Genomic DNA, 26,590 nt, shown 5'->3' on the forward strand with positions numbered 1-26,590 from the left:
AAGGTATGTGTAGGACTAAGAATACTAGCTACAGGTACCTTCCAAAGGCCAACTGGGGATATGATGGGGATTTCACAGCACTCAGATCACTCCAAGGCAAGTACAAATATGACTCAATCATTGTCCATGCTGGTGTGAATGACCTGAGACATACCTCCCTGGACTACATGAAAAGAGAAAAAGGAGCTCTCTGAGCATGTAGCCCAGACCGGTATGACCCTGACCTTGAGTAGCATCTTACCCTCACCAAGAATGATGCCACAATATGAAGACAAGATGATCAATTTCAACAATTGGCTTAAGTACTGGTGTCATTCAAAGGGGATCCAATGCCTGTCAGCTTGGGATGATATGCTCGACAAGCCACGATGCTTCACTAGGGACGGCTTGCACCTGTCACCCCTGGGCTTTCAGATATTGGCAAAGGCTCTTGCTACCCCCATAGTGCCTTTTTTAGGCAAGGCTCAAAAGACAAACCCACCTCCATAGGTATCACAAGGGATAAGAAACTAAGAGTAATGCTACTCAACGCCAGAAGTCTAAACCTCAAGACGCACACTCGAAACTCTCCTTAGCATGGAGAACATCGATATCTGTGCAGTAACAGAAACCTGGTTCAGGGCTCCAGAGGGCACCCCAGCACTACCAGGTTATACCTCATACCATGCTTTTCGGCCCCAAAACTTGGACCGAACCACAAAAGGAGGGGGAGTATCGATATTCATCAAAGATACCCACACCTCCAGGTTGGTGGCAAAGCACGAAGCATCAGAGACTATCCATGTGCAACTAACAGTGGGTAAAACTGCCTTCCAGTTTATAGCCTGCTACAGACCACCCTCCCAAACCCAGGAACCCCACTCAGCCTTCCTGAGAACACTGGAAAATATGAAGGTCTCTCCAAACACCATTATATTGGGCAACTTCAACTACCCAAACATAGACTGGGAGCATTACTCTAGCTCCAACACCCTAGCACAAAGGTTCCTAGAATTTATAAACTCAAATGCTATGGAACAACTTGTTACCACTCCCACAAGAGGGGAAAACATACTGGACCTGATCATCACCAACATGGGGACTCTATGCTTCAGACCAGAAGTGTATCCCTCACTGGTAAGATCAGACCATAAACTAATCTCACTGGATATTCACATCCTGACCCCACCCCCTGCCCAGAAAACCAGTGAAAAACTTCTCTAAAGCAAATTTCACACTCCTCAAAACCAAGGTGGAATCCTTCAAAGCCCCCGGGCTTGTGGAAAATACGGCCCAGACTGCAGAATCCTTTATAAACACATTCTATGAACACCTTCAGGAATGCATGGATCATGCGATCCCAAATAAAACCAAGACCCAATCCTGCAAAGGCAGACGTCCTGTCTGGTGGACCCCAGCCATAAACAAACTATACAATAGAAGGAGGAAGCTACTAAATGATAGAGCAAAATCCCAAAAAGGGAAGGCATCACTGATCAGTATTAGCAAAAAACTATGGGCACTCATAAAATTGTCTAAGGCCAGCTTCAAGAGAAAAATTGCACAGGACACTAAGGATAATCACAAGGCTTTCTTTAGTTATGTTAGGAACCTGGGTGGTAATTCCCAGATATGCTCAGAATTAGTCCAAAATGACAAAAAATACACCGAACCCACAGACATTGCCAACATCCTAGCTGACAGTTTCAGCGCAAATTCCCCACCAAAAGGGCAAATATCTATCCCAGCAGAGTGCTACCCCCCTGACATCTCAGGTGCTCAGGTAAGAGCCGCCCTCTCCAAAGCAAAAACACAGCATCAATGGGACCAGACGGTGTCCCGGGCTGCGTCCTACATGAACTCCAAGAAGAGCAAAACCCAAACATAAAACTACTGTTCAGTCTCAGCCTTACTACAGGATATGTGCCCAAAGAGTGGCGTACAGCAACAGTGGTCCCTCTCCATAAAGGTGGTGCCTCAACGGATACTGGAAACTATTGCCCCATAAGCCTGACTAGCTTGGTCTGCAAAGCTATGGAAAGGATCATCATGGACCTCATAAATAAAGATATTGGGGACCTACAGACACTGGATCCTACCCAGTTCAGCTTTGTTAACGGCATATCCTGCTTCTTAAACCTAGTTGATTTCTTTGAAACAGTCAACAAGGCCATTGATGAAGGGAAGGTGGTCCACACAGCCTACCTGGACCTCGCAAAAGTCTTCAATACAATACCACACTCGGGCATTATAGATAAGCTCACCAGCTTAAATATAAACCCCTATGTCACTAGATGGATTGCAAACTGGCTCAAGGACAGAACCCACATGGTTAGAATTGCTGGAGCCATGTCAGACTCCAAACCAGTTACAAGTGGTGTCTCACAAGGCTCAGTCCTGGGACCTCTCCTGTTCGGTATATATTTCTCGGAGGTACAGGCCAACATGGAAGGACTGTGGCTGACCAAGTTCGCAGATGACTGCAAACTGGGTGCTATAATCGACTCTCCAGCCGACACAAGCATCCTCCAAAAGGGCCGACACAAGCATCCTCCAAAAGGGCCTCATAGAAACAGACAACTGGTGCCAGAGCCATGGCCTCAAACTAAATGCCAAAAAGTGTATAGTCATCCCCTTTGACAAAAACAAAGTGCCCACAAATTACCACATAGGTGGTAATCCATTAAGTACAGAAGAAGTAATTAGGGACTTGGGGACCCAAGTTGATAGCAATCTCTCATTTGACACCCACGTGGCCAAAGTGGTTAGAAAAACATTTTATATAGCCCACCTAATCATGAAGGGATTCACATCTAGATCAGGGGAGGTCATCGAGCCTCTTTACTCATCCCTCATCAGGCCCATAATTGAGTACAATGCCCCTTTTGGGATGTACCTTACCAGACACCTGCAGCAACTGGAAAGACCCCAAAAGTACCTCACCAAGAGGATCAAAGGGCTCAAACAGATGACATATGCTGCCTGGTTAAAGAAACTCCAGCTCTACTCAGTGGCATACCGCCTGTTCAGAGGCGATCTGTGCCTGATGTATAAAGCCATGTCCAACCCAAAATTAATGGACATGCTGCACCTCAGAAAATCCAAATCCCATCGAGCTATGCGCTCGAGAGACTTGAACCTCAGCACTGAAATAAATAGGACATGGTGGAGGGACAGATTCATAACCCAGAGGCTCCCTTCACTCTGGAATAAAATCCCAGTCCAGGTTAGGCAGAGTCCCTCATTGACTCTCTTCAAGAGGAATCTTGATGAGTGGATGGGAGATCATAGGTTTACCCTGGGTATCACTTCTGTGTCACTGTTAGACAGAGGCACAGTATACTAACCTCGAAAAAGGGCATAGTAAAATAAATTTAAAATGGGTGGCGAAAGCCAAACACATTCTGGCTAGGCTTATAAATGCCCTAGGGCAGATAGCCTAGTATGAACCTATGAGCCTATGAACCTATCAGCATCCAGGGTACTCCACCAGTTCATGGATGCCATGTCAGCACATGTCGGTGAGCATGTATATTTCCCCATCACCCGTGAGACATTGGCCAGCAATATGTGTCTCTTCCACTATATAGCAGAATACCCTGAGGTAGTGGTTGCAATAGACCACATGCACATATGCATTAAAGCACCAGCAGGTGAGCGGAGTATGGTCTACATCAACCACAAGGGATTCCATTCCATCAACTGCCAGGTTGTGCGATGCCCAGGGCATAATAATAAATGTGTTTGCTGGCTTCCGTGGAAGCTACCACGATTCCCATATCTGGCATCTGATGCAGCTGTACCAGATATTTGCCAATTGGGACATCCCACATGGTCACCTAGTGGAGGATGCTGGATACGCACTGGAGCCATGGCTGATGACACCCATCAGAAATGCATACACACCCAAACAAGAACTCTGTAATGAGGCACATGCACAAACACGAATCATAATAGAGCATGTATTTGGGATGCTCTAGTCATGGTTCTGGTGCCTAGACACATCCGGTAGAGCCTTGCAATACTCATCAACTACATGTACCCAAATTGTCCTTGTATGTGCCATGCTACACAGTATGATCCTGCGGAAACAACTACAGCAGGAACAGCATGGGGCAGGGTCATACATCCCCCCACCAGTGCCAAGGGCTGCACAGGTGCAGAGTGACTCAGAGGAGGAACAACCTGAGCCTGCCCCAGTAGGCAGAAGGAGGCATGCCCAGTATGCCCTGGCATTGGCAAAGAGGCAACGCATAGCACATGCACTGACACAGTAAGGACCCAGAGAATGACACCTCTCTTTGACTCACACATACAGTAAAGGGATGCCAAACATGAGACTACCTGTGCTCAACCATGTATATGGAGTGTACTATGTGCATCTGACATAGTCAGCTCTACAGCACCACCCTCAATACTGGGACACCCACAAGGTAAGTGACTCACACATGCCAGTTGGGGGGGAACATACCCAACAACAGTCACAGCCAGCAGGCTAGGTGTAGAGAAACACAAACAAATGTTGTACTATGGCCTCTGAATGAGCCCTATGGGTAACTCCTACCCCAGGCCTACACAGACAGACTACAGCAAACCAGCTAGTTGGATGTAAGTTGTGAAGGTTAGGAAGTCAGAAAGTAATATGTAAGTAGTTAAAGCTAAGATCTGTAGTACACTGGTATGCCTCTAGCCATCATGATAGGTAAGACTACAGACTAAAATGGTGTACCCGCCATACCAATAAAGTCCTAGCAAATGTGCAAAAGTGTAAGGTGTGCCCTACCATCCAAGGTATACTTATAGTAACAGTCAGGTGTGCCACCCACCCCTGTGTAGAAATGTAGAAACAGTCAGGTGCCCCCCGCTATGCAGAAATGTAGCAACAGTCAATGCCAAATGACCACTGTATACCCTGCAGACACAGCATGCTCCCTTTTGGTGTACAACACAAAGGTCAGCACCACAGTACAAACTACCTGGACTTGCTCCACACATGCAATATAGATGGCCATACTGGGCATGCTCACACACAGAGGAATGAAGCCAATGTCAGTCAACAACATAATGAAAGGTCATACTGGGCATGCTCATACACTTCACATGAAGGCCATGTCAGCAAACACCAGTGGACCAGATATATCTTGCAGTTGCAGTTCTTAGTGCAGACGCATGTCAGTATGCATCAATCCTGCCTTGCACATACAGTGGATAGGAATACAGACATATATGTAAGGACAACACATTATAACCAGCAAAAGGTAGACGGACATAGATGTGTTGAAGAGGGTGACCATGACAAGGAGCCATCTGGGCCTGTCCCATCCAGCACACAGCCAAAGGGCCCCAAACACATGAGGTGCAGGTGTCACTCACTGCAGATACTAGCCACCAGTATCTGTCAGCATGACAGCATGTTGCACGAGCCAGCTGTGCAACATGACTGTACAAGGAAGTAGTCACCTAGTAGCTGCATACCGTACCTGTGGCATATCTGCCACATAACCCATGCACTCAGGTCACTCCACAACAAGTACAAATATGACCGTCATTGTCCATGTTGGTGTGAATGACCTGAGATGTACCTCCTTGGACTACATGAAAAGAGACATGGAAGAGTTCTCCAATCTTGTAGCCTAGGCAGGTATGACCCTAGCCCTGAGTAGCATTCTGCCATCGCCCAGAATAATACCACAGTAAAAGGACACAATTATTGACTTCAACAATTGGCTAAGCTTCTGGTATCATTCTAAGGGGATCCAGTATCTGTCTGCTTGGGATGACATGGTCGACAGACCACGATGCTTTGCCACAGATGGCCTGCACCTGTCGCCTCTGGGATTCTGGATACTGGCTAAGGCTCTTGCTGTCCCTATAGTACCTTTTTAGGCAAGGTTCAAATGACAAATTCACCATGATAGCAGGAACAGGCAAGCAAAAACTGAGGGCAATGCTACTAATGCTAGAAGTCGAAATCTCAAAATGCACTCACTCGATGCACTCCTTAAAATGTAGAACATCGATATCTGTGCAGTGACTGAGACCTGGTTCAAAGCTCCAGAGAGCACCCCTGCACTGCCAGGCTAAAACTCATACCGCACTTTTCGGCCATGTAACTTGGACCGAAACACCAAAGGCGGAGGTGTGTCCATATTCATTAAGGATATCCACACCTCCAGGCTTGTTGCTCAGCATAATGCATCCAAGGTTATCCAAGTGCAACTAACTCTGTACAAAACTGCAATCCAAATTGTAGCTTGCTACAGATTCCACACCATGCCCCAGGATTCCCACTCCTCTTTTCTTGATGTACTGGAAAATATTAGGGTTCAACCAAACACCCTAATAATGGGCAACTTCAACTACCCCACCATTAACTGGGAAAACTATTTGTGTACCAACTCCTTAGCTCAATGCTTTCTGGAATTCATAAACTCCAATGCCCTGGATCAACTTATCCACACCCCCTCCAGGGGCAACAATATCCTAGACCTAGTCATTACCAACATGAGTGACCGGTGTTCCACACCTGAAGTCAACTCCTCGTTAGTCCGATCCAGCCATAAGCTAATCACCCTTGATATCCACATCCCTCCCCCACCCCACATTAAGGAAACCATGATAAAAAATGTCTCCAAAGCCAACTTCATGCTTCTTAAGACAGAAGTGATGAACTTCATGAAACCCATGCAGATGGACAAAACAGTTATGACTGCTGAATCCTACACAAATGCACTCTATAAGCACTTACACGAGTGCATGGATTGTGCTATCCCAAACAGAACCAATACACTATCCTCCAAAAAATGGAAGCCAATCTGGTGATCCCCTGCCATAAACAAACTGTACAACAGAAGGAAGAAACTGCTTCAAAAGGGAGTAAAATCCCATGAGTGGAGGAGCTCCCTGGTCAGCCTCAGTAAGAAGCTGAGATCCCTTTTAAGATCCTCCAAAGCTAGCTATGAAAACAAAATTGCCACTAATTCTAAGGACAACCACAAAGCATTCTATAGCTATGTCATGAATCTCGATGGCAACACCCAGATCTGCTCTGAGTTACAGCACAATGACACAAAAATTAAAGAACCAACTGATATTGCCAACATCCTGGCAGATAGGTTCTGTGCTAACTTTACCCTCCCACCCCCTAAAGGGCCCATATATATATATACAGAAAGAATGCAGACTCCCTGTAATCACAACTATGCAGGTAAAAGCTGCACACTCTAAAGCCAAAAACACAGCATCCATGGGTCCAGACAACATTCCAGGCTGCATTTTACATGAACTTCAAAACAAACTGGCTCCCCACTTAAGCACCATGTTCAATAATAGCCTTGCATCAGGCTTTGTGCCCACTAAATGGTGCACAGCAACAGTTATCCCACTCCACAAAGGGGGAACCACCACGGATCCCGTGAACTATCGACATAGTAGCCTGACGTGCCTGGACTGCAAGGCCATGGAATGTATCATCATGGAACTCATTAACAAAGACATTGGTAACCTCCAAACTCTGGATCCTACCCAGTTTGGGTTTGTGAAAGGCAGATCATACCTCCTGAACCTGATCGACTTCTTTGAGGCAGTTAGCAAAGCCGTAGATGAGGGTAAGATGGTTCACACAGCCTATCTTGACCTTGGCAAGGCTTTCAACACCATCCCCCATTCTGTAATTATAGCTAAACTCACAAAACTAGGTATAAATCCTTACATCACAAGATGGTTTGCCAAACTGGCTCACTGACAGAACCCACACTGTAAAAGTTGCAGACTCCAAATCTGACCTCAAAGCAGTGACAAATGAAGCAACACACGGTTCTGTCCTGGGACCTCTCCTGTTTGGTATTTACTTTTCTGAAGTACAGACTAACACAGAAGACCTCTGGCTAATGAAGTTCGCAGATGACTGCAAACTAGGAGCCATAGTCAAGTCCCCAAATGATGTGGACATCCTACTGAAGGGCCACGCTGAGACAGATGCCTGTATCAGAGCCACGGACTCACGCTCAATGCCAAAATGTGCAGTGTCATCTCCTTTGGTAAAAACTCTGTAGCCATGAACTACCACATAGGCAGCAGTCTACTTAACATTGAATGTGTGAAAAGAGACCTTGGGACCCAGGTGGACAGTAGTCTCTCCTTTGATAGTCACATCGCCACAATAGTCAGGAAGTCCTTCTACGTGGCACACCTCATCATAAAAGGGTTTTCATCCAGGAAATAAGAGGTCATTGTTCCTCTCTACTCGACACTCATTAGACCCATTATAGAGTACAATGCCCCTTTTGGAATGTACCTCACAAGACATCTGTAGCAGCTGGAAAGGTCACAGAAGTACCTCACAAAGAGGATTACTGGCCTCAAACAAATGCCCTACACTGACAGTCTCAAAAAACTCTAGCTTTACTCTGTAGCATATTGCCTACTCTGAGGTGATCTCTGCCTAACATATAAAGCTATGTCAAACCCAGAGCTGTTGGACATGCTACACCTAAAGAAATCCCAATCCCTGCAAGCTACACGCTCTAGGGACCTAAACCTTGTCACCACAATAACCAGGACATGCTGGAGGGATAGATTCGTGTCCCAGATAATTCCCATACTCTGGAACAGGCTACCCATCTATGTCAAGCAAAATTCTTCATTAGCACTCTTCAAGAAAAATCTTGATGAGTGGATGGGAAATAGGAAATACACCCTGGAGATCACTTCTGTGTCTCTGCTCAACAGTGGCACAGGAAAATAGCTTTCGTGGGTGGTGTAAGCCAGGGAACCTTGTTGGCTAGACTTACATAGGCCCTTGGGCTGATAGCCTAGTACCTGCCTATGAACCTATGAACCTATGACCCCATGTGTGCCTGCATGCAGCATGTCAACCCCTGCATGAATGGGTTATGGCCCATGCACACAGCGCTCTCCCCATAGCAGTATCGTGGCAAGCCTGCTGAGGTCATCCAATGTGAAATACACCTTTCAGAGAGCTGTAGCTCAGTAATCCCCATGGCATGTCCCATAACTGTGTACTGCTGTATTGATAAACTAGTTAGGTAGTAGTCCTAACCCCAGACTTGGCAACTGTGTGAGTGTGTGTGTGTGTGTGTGTGTGTGTGTGTGTGTGTGTGTGTGTGTGTGTGTGTGTGTGTGTGTGTGTGTGCGTGTGCGTGTGCGTGTGTGTGTGTGTGTGTGTGTGTGTGTGTGTGTGTGTGTGTGTGTGTGTGTGTGTGCGCGTCTCTCTGTCTCTGGCTGTGTGGAGAGAAATGCTTTTTAGGCTACTCACACTCCGTACAGTTCATATACACAACTTTGGCAAGGCTGCTTATGTCACTCACCTAGAAATACACCTCTGGTAAAATCAAAGCCCATTAAACTCCGTAGTGTGATCTGTAACTGCGTACTGCTTTAGTGTGATAAAGTAGTTAGGTAGGTATTTCAACCCCAGACCTGGCAACTATATGGGTCTGACTGAGTAGAGAGCAATGCCTTTTTAGGTCACTCACACCCTGTACAATACATATACTCAGCTGTGGCAATGCTGTTGATGTCACTCACCTAGAAATACGCCTCTGGGGAAATTAGAAACCAGTAATTTCCATAGCGCATCCTGTAGCTGTGTACTGCTGTAGTGTAATAAAGTAATTAGCTAGGTGTTCTAACCCTAGACCTGGCATTTGTGTGTGTGTCTGAATGAGTAGAAAGCAATGCTTTTTAGGCCACTCACACCCCGTAAGAGACATATACTCAACTTTGGCAAGGCTGCTGATATCACTTACCTAGAAATACACCTCTGGGGAAAGCATAGCCCAGTAATTTCTGTAGCACGTCCTATAACTGCATACTGCTGTAGTGTGATAAAGTAGTTAGGGAGGTGTTCAAACCCCAACCCTGGCAACTGTGTGCTTGTGTGTGAATCTTTGTGTGCTTGACTGAGTAGAGAGCTATGCTTTTTATGCCACTAACACGCCGTACAATTCATATATCAACTTTGGCAAGGCTGCTAATGTCACTCACCTAGAAGTACACCTCTGGGGAAATCATAACCCAGTAATCTCTCTAGTGCATCCTGTAACTGCGTACTTCTGTAGTGTGATATGTAATTATGTAGGTGTTCTAACACCAGACTTGGCAACTGTGTGTGTCTTTGTGTCTCTGTCTGTTTATGATTGAGTGATAAACAATGCTTTTTAGGTCACACACACTCCTTAGAATTCATATACTCAACGCTGGCAAGGCTGCTGATGTCACTCACCTAGAAATACACCTCTGGGAAAGTCATAGCCCAGTAATGTCTGTAGCACATCCTGTAACTGTGTACCGCTGTAGTGTGATTTAGAACTGTGGTAGGGTTCCATCACCACCCATGGCAGTTCTGGATGTTTTGCGTGTGTTGCAATGTCTATGTATGGAGCAATGCTTCATAGGCTACTCACTTGCAGTGCATTTCAAATGCCCTACTTTGCCAATTTTGCTGATGTCTTTCATTGTGAAATACAACTTTGGCAATAAAGCACACTGTAATCCTTGTGGTGCAACCTATAACTGCTCCATGCTGTAGTGTGATATAGGCCTTGGTTAGGGGTTTTATACCCACACATGACAGTTGTGGATGTTTTGTGTGTGTCTCACTGTCTGTGTTGGGAGCAATGCATTTTAGGCTAGTCACACACAGTACAGGTGAAATTCCCTACTTTGGTAATCCTGCTGATGTCAGTCACTGTGAAATACACCTGTGGGGAAGGAATAATCCAGTAATGTCTGTGGTGTGTACTATACCTTCATAGTGCTGTAGTGTAATAATCTAGTTAGGAAGGGGTTCAACTCCCAGACATGACAGGTGTGTGTGTGTAACTTGTATCTTTTGTAGAGGTGCGTGTGTGGCCAATGTAGAGGGGGTTTTGCTTATTAGTTTTATGGTGGCCCTACTATATATCACAATGTCAACCACACAGGGATAACAGATGTAAATTAGCTGGGAGGCTAGGGTGCAAAACCATACCCATACATGTGACATCAAGGCCAGCCAATCCAAATTAACAACCCCATTATTACCCAGAGCACACATTCAAACCATGTGTTATACCTCACATGTCAGTTCCATGTATGTGAGGAATCCCCATCTGCTGGGTCATCTGCTGACCGGACAGTGTTGTGCCTATGGTTTCATGTATTTACCACAGTGTATTAATCTGTGGAATGCAGCAGGTAGTGTGGGGATTGCAGTCTGTAGATGGTAAAGGCTGTGACAGTTACTGACTTCATATCCCTCATAGGACATATGTTGCAACAAACCCTGTTACAATGGAAAATATATGAGGTTATCACAACAACACATCTATACTGGCCCTGTGTATGTGCTATCAGCCATACCTCTGTCAACCTTTGTACATATGGCATGCATGAAGTGGTGCATATGTGCTGTACACCATAAATACTATCATCGTATCTGAAAACAAGCCAGTGATATATCAGATTGCTACACGTCATGTACAGTAGTGGTTATATTTCATGGCATAAGGTGGACATTCTGTGGATATTTGTACAGTACTGAGGTCTGTGTAGTGATGGTGAATGTCAGCAGTGTGTGTATTGTTAATATGTACTTCAGCCTGTGTACAGACTGTGGTGGATGTCATTGTTCTAGCTCCCCTTCTATCAGATGTTACATGCTGCCTCACTGTATGGTACTGTTTTGCCGTACATGTTTGTAGAGCCATAGGCACACATGTCCGATACCACAGACAGCCATCATAACAAACTGCGTAGCAGCCCAGTATATGTAGGGTCATTCTGTGAGTGGCACATATGATGATGGTGTAGAACAGATAGTCCAGATACTGTAATATTATGCTAGCTTACCATATGTGGCTGTGTTCACATTGGTTGTGGTTATGCACTGTCACACAGGTATATCTTACCCTGTGCTGTGACATGGCTGTCGAGCTTGCTATATATGCAGGTACATGTGCAATACCTCATACGAGATGTAGGCCAGTGTTGAGCCAGTCTGCCTGTAGCCTGCACAGTGCATTGTTACATGCCTAGCAGCTTAGTGTACTTAACTAGTGGGATGCTATGTGCATACTTGCCAGATGTACTGCTGCTGGGCCTCCCTTAAATGTCATGTATGTCAGACAGAGCAGTGGGATGCTGTACAGATGTATGTCAATATCTAGTGGGTAGTATGTGTCCACGGCACCCTTGTACCAGCAGTCATTATGTGTCAGACCAGACAGGAGTGTGTGAATCCAACACTTATGGTGCCAAATGTATACCAGTCATTATGTGTTATACCCATCTACATGGCTGTCTACATCTATATTGTCAGACCTGGTACACATGTGGTGCATTAAGGGATTATGTGAATACCTCTGGACAGTACAGGGTGTGTCCAAAGTTCCACATATAGTGGCCAATATCTCTGTTGCACTCCACAGGGGCAATACATTCTAGCAGCGGTACCTTACAATGATTTCCTTAGGATGTCTGTCAGTAACCAATGGCACACATGTTATAAGCAGATGTCAGCATCCACACACACCATGTATGTGAAGATAATCCCAATGACAGTAGCAACAGTCTAGTAATATGCCTGCTATACATACCCGTCATCCCCTTGCACTACAACTTTGGGACTGTAGGGGCTGGTGTACGGCTACACTCCATGTCCAGGACATATGGTGGAAATATATGTACATATACTTATCCAGATAGCCATATATATCTATCTATATATATATATATATATATATATATATATATCTATATATATATATATATATATATATATATATATATATATATATATATATATATATATATAATTACACGTGTACTACATTGAATTACCACGGTCATGGCAACCACCCACTATAAATCCCTACAGCAAGTGGGCGTGGTCCCTTTACATTTCCTGTGTGATTGACATCCTTCCTGTGTGTAGTCATCAGTGATACAGGCAGCAGGTAGCAATACCTCTTACAGGAGAACCTGCACATTCAGAGCAGCCACATATTTGTAGGAGGATCAGGAACTGCAGACAGACTGTGGGTAGGGTTGTGTAATGCTTTGCATAGTACTGGTGTTACAGGGTGTGTGTGTGTGTGTGTGTGTGTGTGTGTGTGTGTGTGTGTGTGTGTGTGTGTGTGTGTGTGTGTGTGTGTGTGTGTGTGTGTGTGTGTACATACTAGTGTACCTTTGAATGCAGTCTGTCTGCATAGCTCACTACTGTGGGATTAACCTCTTGCTGGACAGAGGTATGCTTATCATGTGTTGTCCGTCCACCACACAGGTCCTGTGTCAGATATTACAATGGCAGTGTGTGTGTGTGTTGCCTGCTATCAGTACATGGCTACATCCTTGTCTATATCTCACCTCAATTCCTTGAATAAGGGTATGTTGCAGACTATCCTGTAACACTAGCACCTTGCTTAGTGTATGGCAACAGTGTTCCACATATCTGCCTGTGTTCCAGACTCTGTCCCCATCTACATACCAAGCTTTGCACATATGTCATGCTGTTGGGGGTTGTTCTGTAGTAGGCTGTGAGTATATCACACTGCCATTGCTGCCATTAGTCCACTGCTGTTGTATCCAACACACATACAGTGGGACTAGGGCCATATATGTGTGGGCGTCACCTACACAACACATGTACGCCTTTATGCACTGCAGAGGTCAGTGTATGTAACAGTGGTATATGGGCTTGTATTATTGAGTCTAGGTGGGGAGCACCATAAATGACCTAGGCTGTTACAAAATGTGGGGGTATCAGTTGTGAGCTGCCACAAGGTATGTGGATGTGCAGTACCATGAAGTCCACCTATATTGACATTACTTACATGACTTGGGGTACTGCAAGCCTACTGCTTCTTGCCATACAGACTGTTCTCTGCATTATGCCTTGTTATGTACTGGGTACAACCCATTTGATCACAAAACATCTTTACCTCCTACAGAGTTTGATCAGAGTGTAGAGAGAGGCTACTGAACTACACACCTGCAGTACAGACTGTTGATTGGGTGGTACCTTGTGGTCCAGTCTGTCTGCACTATTGTAAATTCTGAAGGGCTTGGCCTGGACAGCAACACTTGTGAACCTTTCCAGACTACTGTATTAGTGTAACTGTTTCACAGTTGCAGTACTCCGTTTATATGGTTGTCAGTATTTAAACAGCTATATGATACAGCATATAGAACTGTTATAATACACAATTAAAGGATTCCCATTTCTGCAAACCTGTGTGTGGTGTCTTTCCTATGACCTTTCTATGGGTATATGTTGCAGGCAATGATTGACATTAGTATGTATCACCCAAACAGTGTCCAGTTGTTCAGGTGTTAACTGTAGGCATAGTGGCTGTTCCATATTGTGTGCACCTCCTGCATATGTATCTTACCTTTACACATATCTGCGTGTGTATGTGTAGTCACATGTGTATGTATGTATGTATGTGTATATATATATATATATATATTTTTTATATATATATATATATATATATATATATATATATATATATATATATATATATATATATATATATGTATGTATATCTGTATCTGCATATATGTGTCTGTGTATCTGTATCCTGGGGACATTGATGGCTTCCACATATTACATGTCCTATGGGAGGCAGACTGTACTTGGTAGTGTATTGCAGGGCACATGTGTTTGGCTGTGGGGGGATACCTATTCGTACAAGATGTATAGTGTGTGGGGCCTCTCAACCCCATTAATGGTGCATGTGGACATAGGTGTATTTGTTAATCTGCAGTTGCTATCTACAGATGTATGGCCACATATACCTATATAGATATATTTATCTGCTATATATATAAGTATATGTGCATAGCTAGTGTTATATATGTATATAGAGTTAGTAAAACAACATATATATTTATATATATGTATATCTATACATATAAGGGTATGTTGTATCTGTTAAGGTTGCAATATAGTTACACATGCAGACGTCTAGATGTGGATATACATTCTCTGTACTGTTGCTTTACAGGACTGGCTGATATGCTTCTGAAACACTGAATATATGTGTATCTGTCATGGCTTAGTGGTACATCACTTTGTCTAGGGTGTGCAGGGTCCTTGGCTTGAGCCTTGCAAGAGCTGTTTATTTTGTTGCTGGGCAAAACATGGCCCACTGGATAAAGAGTGATTAAGGCACCTTAAAGCAGATGTAAGCAGGTTTGCATGGAGCTAAGCACTGCCTACACAAGTTAAGCAATTTAGAAGGTAACCAAGTGTATGAAAATGTAACCGGAGGTTAGCAGTGCTTACCAGTGCAAACCCACGCAAACCCATTTACAACTGCTTTAAAGTGCCTTACTCACTCTGTATCCAACTGGCTGTGTTCTGCCCAGCAACAAAATAAACAGCTCCTGCAAGGCTCAAAGCCAGGACCCTGCACACCATACACAAAGTGATTTATCAGTAAGCCATGGCAGATATGCATAATCATGATGTTTTCACATACATATCATCCAGCCCAGATATACAACACTACAGGGAATGTATTCCACTATGTAGATATATTTGTGTGTGTGTATATATATATATATATATATATATATATATTCATCTTTAAATGGATATAACATATCTATATATGTAGATATAGGTATATATATATATATATATATATATATATATATATATATATATATATATATATATATATATATATATATATATATATATATATATATATATATATATAAGCCAATAAATTCATATATACATAGATACGCATACATCCATAGAAATATATGTATACATCCACATGTCCACATATATACAGCACTAGGAATGCATATATGTCAGCATATATATGGCTCACATTTCAAAGGGAGGAATCCATGTGTCCGAAAGCTGGAAGGCCAAAAGTATGTTCTCAACATTGCACAATCTTGCAATACATGCATCGAATGTGCAATGAGCGAATGTCACAATGCATTCACTCATTGCAGGCACTATAGTGGGGATGGGGAACATTTGCCTATCCCCACTGTAGTGCAAACTAGGGGTTAGTATATCACAGAAGGGAGGTTATGGGGGCCCAGCCCCCCAGACAGGAGGTGCAGGGGGGGCATGCCCCCTGGCATTATGATATGTATTCTAACTTGCAGTTCGAGAGTTAGCGTAGGTGCTTTCGAACTGCTGTGTTTTGAACTGTGGTGCAGTAAGAAATGATGGGTTTGTCCTTTCAGTTTGCAGAAAGGGCCATTTGAAGGAATGATTGCCTCCCTATCAAAGGTGAACACATATATATCAATATAGGTATATATGGACATACATCTGTAGATGGAACTGGGAACATAACCCCAACATATATGCCCACATGCACCATTGATGAGTTTGAGAGACCCAAACAACATACATCTGGCACGGACTGGTATTCCCCCTCCCCCAATCAAACACATCTGGCCTGCAATACAATACCAACCTTATCAGATCCCATAAGCAGGACCCTACACAACAAAGGCTGTACATGTTAACAGTACCCCATCCCACCTGTAAGATGTCAGGCTGGCATTACTAACATATCATGCATTGCAGTCAAGTGACATGTCATGCTTGGGGGAACCCCCTGGGCAGGTGCAGTAAATAGCTGGGATCCCTCATATGATCCAATAGGCCTACACCTGACAAGATTGTTCTAGACAGTCAAGAGGAGAAGATTAACACCTGCACTACACCTCAAGCAACACATAGCCATTCTAAACCCACACCACCAACACCCACACATAGCAACATTAAATCCACATATGCGGAGGCCCTTAATTGTAACCTGCCCAAGCAACAAGGACCTCCAAAGCTGAAACACAAGCACCAATCACAACCTATGTGTCACATAGCTCACAAGTGTGCCACCAAGCAACAGACCCTAAGGCAAGACAATGTACCTAACACTTTAGTCATAGGTGACTATAGTCAGGCACACTGATATCCCACTCACCAGGCTGAACAAGGAGAAAATTACAGTCAGCTGCCTGTCAGGTGCCAGGATCTTCCACATAACACATGCACTCAAGTCACTACGCAACAAGTACAAATATGACTCTGTCATTGTCCATGTTGGAGTGAATGACTTGAGACGTACCTCCCATGACTACATAAAAAGAGACATGAAAGAGCTCTCGGATCATGTGGCCCAGGCAGGTATTCCCTAGCCCTGAGTAGCATCCTGCCTTTGCCCATAATTATACCACAATATAAGGACAAAATGATTGACTTCAACAATTGGCTAAGCTTCTAGTGTCATTCAAAATGGATCCAGTATCTGTCTGCCTGGGACGACATGACCGACAGACCACGATGCTTTGCCAGAGATGGTCTGCACCTGTCGCCCCTGGGATTCAGGTTGCTGGCTAAGGTTTTTGCCACCCCTATAGTGCCTTTTTAGGCAAAGTTCAAAGGACAAAACCACCCCTGTAACAGGTACAAGCATGCAAAATCTGAAGATAATGCTACTCAATGCTAAGTCTAAACCTCAAAATGTACTCTCTCGAGGCACTCTTAAAAATGGAGAACATCGATATCTGTGCAGTAACTGAGACCTGGTTCAAGGCTCCAGAGAGCACCCCTGCAATGCCAGGCTACAACTCTTACCACACTTTTTGGTCACTAAACCATAATCGAAACACTAAAGGTGGAGGAGTGTCCATATTCCCCAAGGATATTCACAACACCAGGCTAGTTGCCCAACACAATGTGTCTGAAATTCTCCAGGTGCAAATAACACTAGGTAAGATTGCAATCCAAATTGTAGCTTGCTACAGATCCCCCACCATGCCCCAAGATTCTCACTACACCTTTCTAAACATACTGGAAAATGTTAAGATACAACCAAACACCCTAATACTGGCTGACTTCAACTACCCTGCATTAACTGGGAAAACTACTCGTGTACCAACAACTTTGCCCAACAGTTCTTGGAATTCATAAGTTCCAATGCCCTGGATCAACTAATCCATTGTCCCACCAGGGGCTCCAATATCCTAGACCTGGTCATTACTAACATGGGAAATCGATGCTCTGCACCTATGACTACCCCCTTGTTGATCAGGTCAGACCATAAACTAATCACCCTTAACATCCACATCCCACCCCCACCCCCCAGTAAGGAAACCTACATAAAAAACTTCTCCAAAGCAAACTTCATGCTACTCAAGTCAGAAATGACAAACTTCATGACACCCATGCAGACGGGAACTAAAAGTTCAACTGCTGAGTCCTACACTAAGGCACTGTACGAGCACATCCACTCATTCATGAATTGTACCATCCCAAATAGAACCAAGATGTTCTCCTCCAAAAAAATGAAGCCAATCTGGTGGTCCCCTGCCATAAACAAACTTTACGACAAAAGGAAGAAACTGTTGCAGAAAAGAGGAAAATCCCAGGATGCAATAAACTCCCTTACCAGCCTCAGTAAGAAGCTGAGATCCCTCATAAAATCCTCCAAAGCTAGTTACAAAAATAAAATTGCCAAAGATTCCAAAGACAACCACAAGGCATTCTATAACTATGTCAAGAATCTAAATGGCAATGCTCAGAATTGCTCTGAGATACAACAGAATGGCATTAGATATTCTGATCCCAAGGATATTGCCAATATCCTGGAAGATCGATTCAGTGCAACTTCACCCCCCTCTCACCCCCTGAATGGCCCATCTCAATACCGGACGATTGCCAAATTCTAGTAGTAATGGCCACACAGGTAAAAAACACACTCTCCAAAGCTAAGAATACAGCATCCATGGGACCACATGACATCCTGGGCTGTGTACTACATGAACTACAAAATGAACCGGCACCTCACCTACAAGTCATGTTTAATCATAGCTTCACCTCAGGCTTTGTGCCCACTGAGTGGTGTACAGCTACAGTTATCCCACTCCACAAGGGGAGGTCCACCTTAGATCCCAGGAACTAGAGCCCCATCAGTCTGATGAGCCTGATTTGCAAGGCCATGGAACGTATTACCATGTAACTTATAAACAAAGACATTGGCAACCTTCAAACACTGGACCCCACCCAGTTTGGGTTCATGAAGGGATGATCTTGTCTCCTGAACCTGACTGACTTCTTTAAATCAGTCTCCAGAGCTGTGGATGAGGGTAAGGCAGCCCTCACAGCCTATCTGGACCTTGCCAAGGCCTTTGACACCATTCCCCACTCTGGAATCATAGATAAACTTACTAACCTGGGCATTAAGCCCTACATCACTTGATGGGTTGCCAACTGGTATACTGACAGAACCCACACTGTAAAAGTAGCTGATTCCAAATCCAGCTCCAGACAAGTGACAAGTGGAGTACCTTAAGGTTCAGTCCTGGGACCACTCTTGTTTGGCATCTACTTCTCTGAAGTACAGGACAATACTAAGGGACTCTGGCTTACAAAGTTCGCAGATGACTGCAGAATGGGAGCCATTATTGAATCTCCAAATTATGTGGATACACTACAAAAGGGACTTACAGAAACAGATGCTTGATTCCAGAGCCATGGGCTCAAGCTCAATGCAAAGAAATGTATAGTTATCCCCTTTGGGAAAAAACATGTACCCGTGAATTACCACATAGATGGCAGTACACTAAAGACTAAAAGTGTGATGAGAGACTTAGGGACACAGGTGGACAGTGGTCTCACCTTCGATAATCATATTGTCACAACAGTAAGGAAATCATTCACACCTCATCACTAAGGGCTTTTCATCCAGAAAAAAAGAGGTCATTGTCTCACTGTACTCATCCCTCATTAGACCCATTATAGAATACAACTCCCCATTTGGTATGTAACTTTCAAGACACCTGCAACAACTGGAATGGCCACAGAAATACCTCACTAAAAGAATCACAGGCTGAAAACAGATGCCCTAGGCTGACCGCCTTAAAAAATACTAGCTATACTCTGTTGCATATCGTCTACTCAGAGGCGGTCTCTGCTTAACATACAAGGCCATGTCAAACCCAGAGCTTTTGGACATGCTACACTTAAAGAAATCCCAATCCCTCAGAGCCACACACTCCAGGGATCTAAACCTTGTCATAACAATAAACAAAACATGCTGGAGGGATAGGTTCCTGACCCAGAGACTCCCCAGATTCTGGAATAGACTGCCCATACATGTCAAACAGAGCGCCTCTTTGGGTCTCTTCAAAAGGAATCTTGACGATTGGATGGGAGAAAGGAAATTCACCTTGGGGATCATGGCAGTCACCCTGCTAGACAGGGGTCCAAGGAAGTAAATAGTGTGGAAAGAAATAGCCAGGGAATTGTTATGGCTAGGCTTGTATAGGCTCTAGGGCCGATAGCCTAGTACCAACCTCTGAACTTATGAACCTATGAACCTGTTTAGGCCCAGACCACAGCATCCCTAGCTGTCAGTTTTGTGCCTTATTCAACGCCCAAACTATTCCTATTCGGACTATTTTTGTAGCAAAATTCTTTCACTCTCAGTCTCCGTACTCCAAAATGACTTCAGAAAGCCATCCGACTACCGATCTTCTGAAAAAAAGAAAGGATAAAGACAGAGACAGACTGCATAGGTCCAAGGCTGCTGATGAAGCTAACGTTAAGCTAGTCATCAGTCCATTGGTACTCAGTGAGGAGCTTTCGCAGCCCCCTGATACCCACTTCTACAGATTCACAGACCTCTACTAAGACCCATTCCAAGTCCACTATGCCAAGGGATACTTCTTAGACTGTGGAACCTGCAGATGTCTCTACCTTGGATGGGTCCGGAGCCTCTTTGCAGGCAGTGGCTTTTGAGGGTGTTTTCAGGCCTTCTGATTTTCATATTAAACCGATGACTTCCTTTCAAACCAAAAATACCGAATTTCTCAGGCCTAAAGTTCGCACGCACTACACCCAGGAATTTGACGCACTTCATAACCACTTACACGAGTGCATGGATCGTGCTATCGCTAACAGAACCAAGATGCTATCCTCCAAAAAAAGGAAGCCAATCTGGTGGTCCTCTGCCATAAACAAACTCTACAACATAGGAAAGAAACTGTTGCAAAAAAGAGTAAAATCCCATGACTGGAGGAGCTCCCTGGCCAGCCTAAGTAAGAAGATGAGATCCCTCACAAAATCCTCCAAAGCTAATTATGAAAACAAAATTGCCACTGATTCTAAAAACAACCACAAAGCATTCTATAGCTATGTCAAGAATCTCAATGCCAACACTCAGATGTGCTCTGAATTACAGCACAATGGCACTAAATATACAGAATCAACTGATATAGCCAACATCCTGGCAGATAGCTTCAGTGCTAACTTTACCCCCCTTTCACCCCCTAGAGGGCCCAAATCTATACTGGAAGAATGCAAAGTTCCTGTAATCATGACTGCACAGGAAAAAAACACACTCTCCAAAGCCAAAAACACAGTATCCATGGGACCTGACAATATCCCACAAACGACAGAACGAACAGGCACCCCAACTAAGTACCATGTTCAATCATAGCCTCACCTCAGGCTTTGTGCCCACTGAATGGCGCACTGCGATGATTATCCCACTCCACAAAGGGAGAGTCATGATGGACCCCGGGAACTACTGCCCCATTAACCTGACGAGCCTGGTCTGCAAGGCCATAAAACATATCATCATGGAACTCATAAACAAAGACATTGGTAATCTCCAAACTCTGGACCCCACCCAGTTCGGGTTTGTAAAAGGCAGATCATATCTCCTAAACCTGATAGACTTCTTTGAAGCAGTCACAAAAGCCATAGATGAGGGTAAGGGGGTTCACACAGCCTATCTAGATCTTGCCAAGGCTTTCGGTACCATCACCCACTGTGGAATTATAGATAAACTCACTAAACTAGGTATAAATCCCTATGTCACAAGATGGGTTGCCAACTGGCTCATGGACAGACCCCACACTGTGAAAGCAGCAGACTCCAAATCCTACTTCAGACCAGTGACAAGTGGAGTACCACAGGGTACAGTCCTGGGTCCTCTCCTGTTTGGTATCTACTTCTCTCAAGTACAGGCTAACACAGATGGTATTTGGCTAACGACGTTTGCAGATGACTGCAAACTGGGAGCCATAATCAAAACTCCTAATGATGTGGGCATCCTACAAAAGGGCCTCATTGAGACAGATGCCTGGTGTCAAAGCCATGGCCTGAAGTTCAATGCCAAAAAGTGCATTGTCATCCCCTTTGGTAAAAACTCTGTACCCATGAACTACCACATAGGTGGTAGTCTACTTAACACTGAAAGTGTGATAAGAGACCTTGGGACACAGGTGGACAGTAGACTCTCCTTTGATAATCACATCACCACAGTGGTCAGGAAATCCTTCTACATGGCACACCTCATCACAAAATGTTTCTCATCGAGGAAAAAAAGAGGTCATTGTTCCCCTCTACTCATCACTCATTAGACCCATTATAGAGTACAGCGCCCCTTTTGGTATGTACTTCACTAGACCTCTACAACAACTGGAGAGGCCACAGAAACACCTCACAAAGAGGATTACTGGCCTCAAACAGATACCATACGCAGACCATTTCAAAAACTCCAGCTTTACTCCGTTGCATATCGCCTACTCAGAGGAGATCTCTGCCTAACATACACAGCTATGTCAAACCCAGAGCTGTTGGACATACTCCACTTAAAGAAATCCCAATCCCTCCGAACTACACACTGTAGGGACCTAAACATTGTCACCACAATAAACAGAACATGCTGGGGGGATAGATTCCTGTCCCAGAAACTTCCCATACTCTGGAACAGACTACCTATCTATGTCAAACAGAGCTCCTCATTAGCACTCTTCAAGAAAAAAATTTGATAATTGGATGGAAAATAGAAAATTCACCCCAGCAATCACTTCTGTGGCCCTACTCAACAGGGGCACAGGAAAATAATTTTCTTGGGTGGTGAAAGCCAGGGTACCATTTTGGCTATGCTTATATAGACCCTAGGGCCAATAGCCTAGTACCTACCTATGAACCTATAATGGATTCACCAATGTTGGCAAGGGATGACCAAAATCTCTTGTTTTCCCACTTTACTGAACTAGAGTAGTCCAGTTTCAGAGTTGCTGATCCCTGGGCTTTGTAAGGAGGGAAGTTTCTTTTTTTTACCAGTGGGTGGGAAGCACTGAGGAGACCTTTTTGTCCGATTTGGTGAAGTTTCAGCCAGAAACTAGTAGTCCATTGGTCGTTTTGGGTATCCTATAACTGAAAAGTTCATCTCGATAAAGCACTCTTATTATAGATAGTACCCCCCAGCCAAAACCCACTTCCCGAAAGTTCTTTATCTACTACTTCTAGTATGTTGAGGATCAGTGCTAGTGTCCTCTCCAGCTCAACTGGTGAACCTGGGAATATTGAGGCAATGTTACAATTGCAAACTGGAGGCTGAGCTCTCTCAACATAGGACTCAGGAGGAGGCAACCACACACAATACATACCCAGTCACACATGGTACCATCACAACTTCAAATCATACACATACTCACGGCTCTGGTCAAAATTTACCAAAACAGCAGAGGCCACCAACAACCAGACACCCAAACAAATACCACGCCACGACCCAACACATGCAACACATAGACCACACAGTCAGAGTGTCAAACAGTCACAGCCCTTAAGGCCAAACAAAATGCCAGACACACATTCCATAGTCAGACACACTCACCAGACTGAGTAAGGAGAAGGTCACAGTAAGCTGCCGGGCGGCTAGAATCGCCATAACGCAATAGCACAGGTCTCTCAACAGCAGGTACAGCAGCAGTCATTGTCCACACTGGTGTCAAGGCAGGTATGACCCTGACCTTGAGCAGTATCCTACCTTCACCTAGAATGATGCCACAATACAGTGATAAGATGATCAGCTTTAATAATTGGCTTAAATTCTGGTGTCATTCAAAGGGGATCCAATGTCTGTCTGCCTGGGATGACATGCTGGACAAGCCAGCTGCCAATAAGGGACGGCTTGCACCTGTCACCCTGGGCTTCGGATATTGGCAAAGGCTCTATAGTGCCTTTTTAGGCAAGGCTCAAATTCTAAACCTACCACCCTAGAACACCAAAAGGAAAAATAATGCTGCTCAATGCCAGAAGTCTCAATCTCAAGAAGGCCCTTCTCAATATGGAGAACATCGATGTCTGTGCTGTGACAGAAACCTGGTTCAAGGCTCCTGAGAGCACCCCAGCACTAACAGGTTTCACCTCATATCATACGTTCCGGCCCCAAAATCCGGACAACACCAAAAAGGGGTGTCCATATGCATCTGAGACCATCCAGGTGCGACTGCTCTGCAATTTGTAGCATGTTACAGGCCACCCTCTCAAACTCAGGAACCTCACATGGCCTTCCTGAAAACATTGGAGGGATAAATGTATCTCCAAACACCATCATACTAGGTGACTTCAACTACCCTAATATAGACTGGGAACACTACAACACTCTAACCCAAAGATTCCTGGAGTTCATAAACTCAAATGCCATGGAACAACTAGTCACCATCCCCACAAGAGGTGAAAACATACTTGATCTCATCATCACGAACATGGGATCAAAATGTTCAAAGTATACCCCTCACTGGTGAGATCAGATCATAAACTAATCTCGCTGGAGGTCCTCATCCCAAAAAGACCACAGTGAAAACCCCTGAGCCAGTGGTAAACATTACTCAAACCGCTGAAACAAATGCCTTCTACCAGCACCTACAGGACTGCATGGATCAGGCAATCCCAAACAAAACTAAGACTCTCTGTACAGTCTGGTGGACCCCAGCCATAAACAAGCTCTACAACAAAAGGAGGAAGCTACTACAAGATAGAGCAAAATCCTTGAAAGGTAAGACACCTTTGATCATTATAAGTAAAAACTAAGAGCTCTCATAAAATCATCCAAGGCAAATTTTGAGAGAAAAATCGCCAAGGACTCTAAAGACAATCATAAGGCCTTCTTGTTAGAAACCTAGGAGGAAACTCCCAGATATGCTCAGAATTAGTTCAAAATGATGTGAAAATTACTGAACCTACACACATTGCTAACATACTGGCTGACAGGTTCAGTGCAAACTTCTCCCCCGAGATATCTATTCCAGAGGATTGTAGCCCCCAAACATCTCCAACGCCCAGGTGAGAACTGCCTCACTAAGGCAAAAACACAGCATCCATGGGACGGATGGTGTCCCCGCTGTGTGCTTCATGACAGTTAGGACAGCTGTTTAATCTTAGCCTCACCTCAGGATCGCACTCCAAGGAGTGGACTGTGGTCCCACTTCATAAGGGCGGTGCCTCCACAGACCCTGGAAATTACCGCCCCATTAGCTTGACAAGCCTTATCTGCAAAGCCATGGAGAGGATCATAATGGAACTCATAAATAAAGACATAGGGAACTTGCAGACTTTGGATCCAACCCAGTTTGGCTTTGTCAAAGGCAGATCCTGCCTCTTAAACGTGGTTGACTTTGAGACAGTCACCAAGGCCATTGATGAGGAAAGGCAGTCCATACAGCCTACCTTATCATCGAAAACTCATCAGCTTGAATGTAAACCCATACATCACAAGATGGGTTGCAAACTGGCGCGACAGAACCCACAGGGTCAGAGTTGCTGGAGCCATGTCAGACTCAAAGCCTGTCACAAGTGGTGTCCCACAGGGCTCAGTCCTGGGTCCCTCTTGTCATCTACTTTTCTGAAGTACAAGCAAACACAGGAGGGTTATGGCTGACAAAGTTTGCAGATGACTGCAAACTCATCTGACACAGATATCCTCCAGAAGGGCCTCACAGAAACGGATAACTGGTGCCAGAGCCATGGCCTGAAGTTAAGGAAAAACAAGGTTACCCCTAGCTACCATATAGGTGACAATCCACTGAGCACAGAAAAAGTCATCAGGGATCTGGGGACCCAAGTTGACAGTAGTCTTTCGTTTGACACTCATGTTGCTAAAGTAGTTAGACCTGATCATGAAGGGATTCACATCTAGATCAAGGGAGGTCATCGTCCCCTGTACTCATCACTCATTAGACCTATGATTGAGTACAATGCGAATGTATCTGACCAGACACCTGATGCAGCTTGAAAGGCCCCAAAAGTTCCTCACCAAAAGGATAAAGGGTCTCAAAATATGTCTTATGCTGCCCGACTGAAAGAACTCCAGCTTTATTCAGTCTCATACCGCTTGCTCAGAGGTGACCTGTGCCTGACATATAAGGCCATGTCAAACCCAGATTTGATGAATATGCTTCACCTCAAAAATCTAGATCCCTCAGAACCACAAGGCGGGAGACTTAAATTATAAATAGAACGTGCTGGAGGGACAGATTCATCACCCAGAGACTCCCTATGCTGTGGAACAAAATCCCGGTACATGTGAGGCAGAGCACCTCGCTGGCCTTGTTCAAGAGGAATCTTGACCAATGGATGGGAGATCGCAGATATACCCCAGGGATTACTTCAGTGTCACTGCTTGACAGAGGCACAGAAAAATGATAGGCATAGTTTTTATTCAAACTAAAGGGCCACATAACTATGGGCTAGGCTTATAAATGCCCTTGGGCAGATAGCCTAGTATGAACCTATGAACCTATGAACCTATGAAATCCACCATGTCAG

This window comes from Protopterus annectens, chromosome 3.part1, assembly GCF_019279795.1.
Source record: "Protopterus annectens isolate FY-2018-M chromosome 3.part1, PAN1.0, whole genome shotgun sequence".
Classification (NCBI taxonomy): domain Eukaryota; kingdom Metazoa; phylum Chordata; order Ceratodontiformes; family Protopteridae; genus Protopterus; species Protopterus annectens.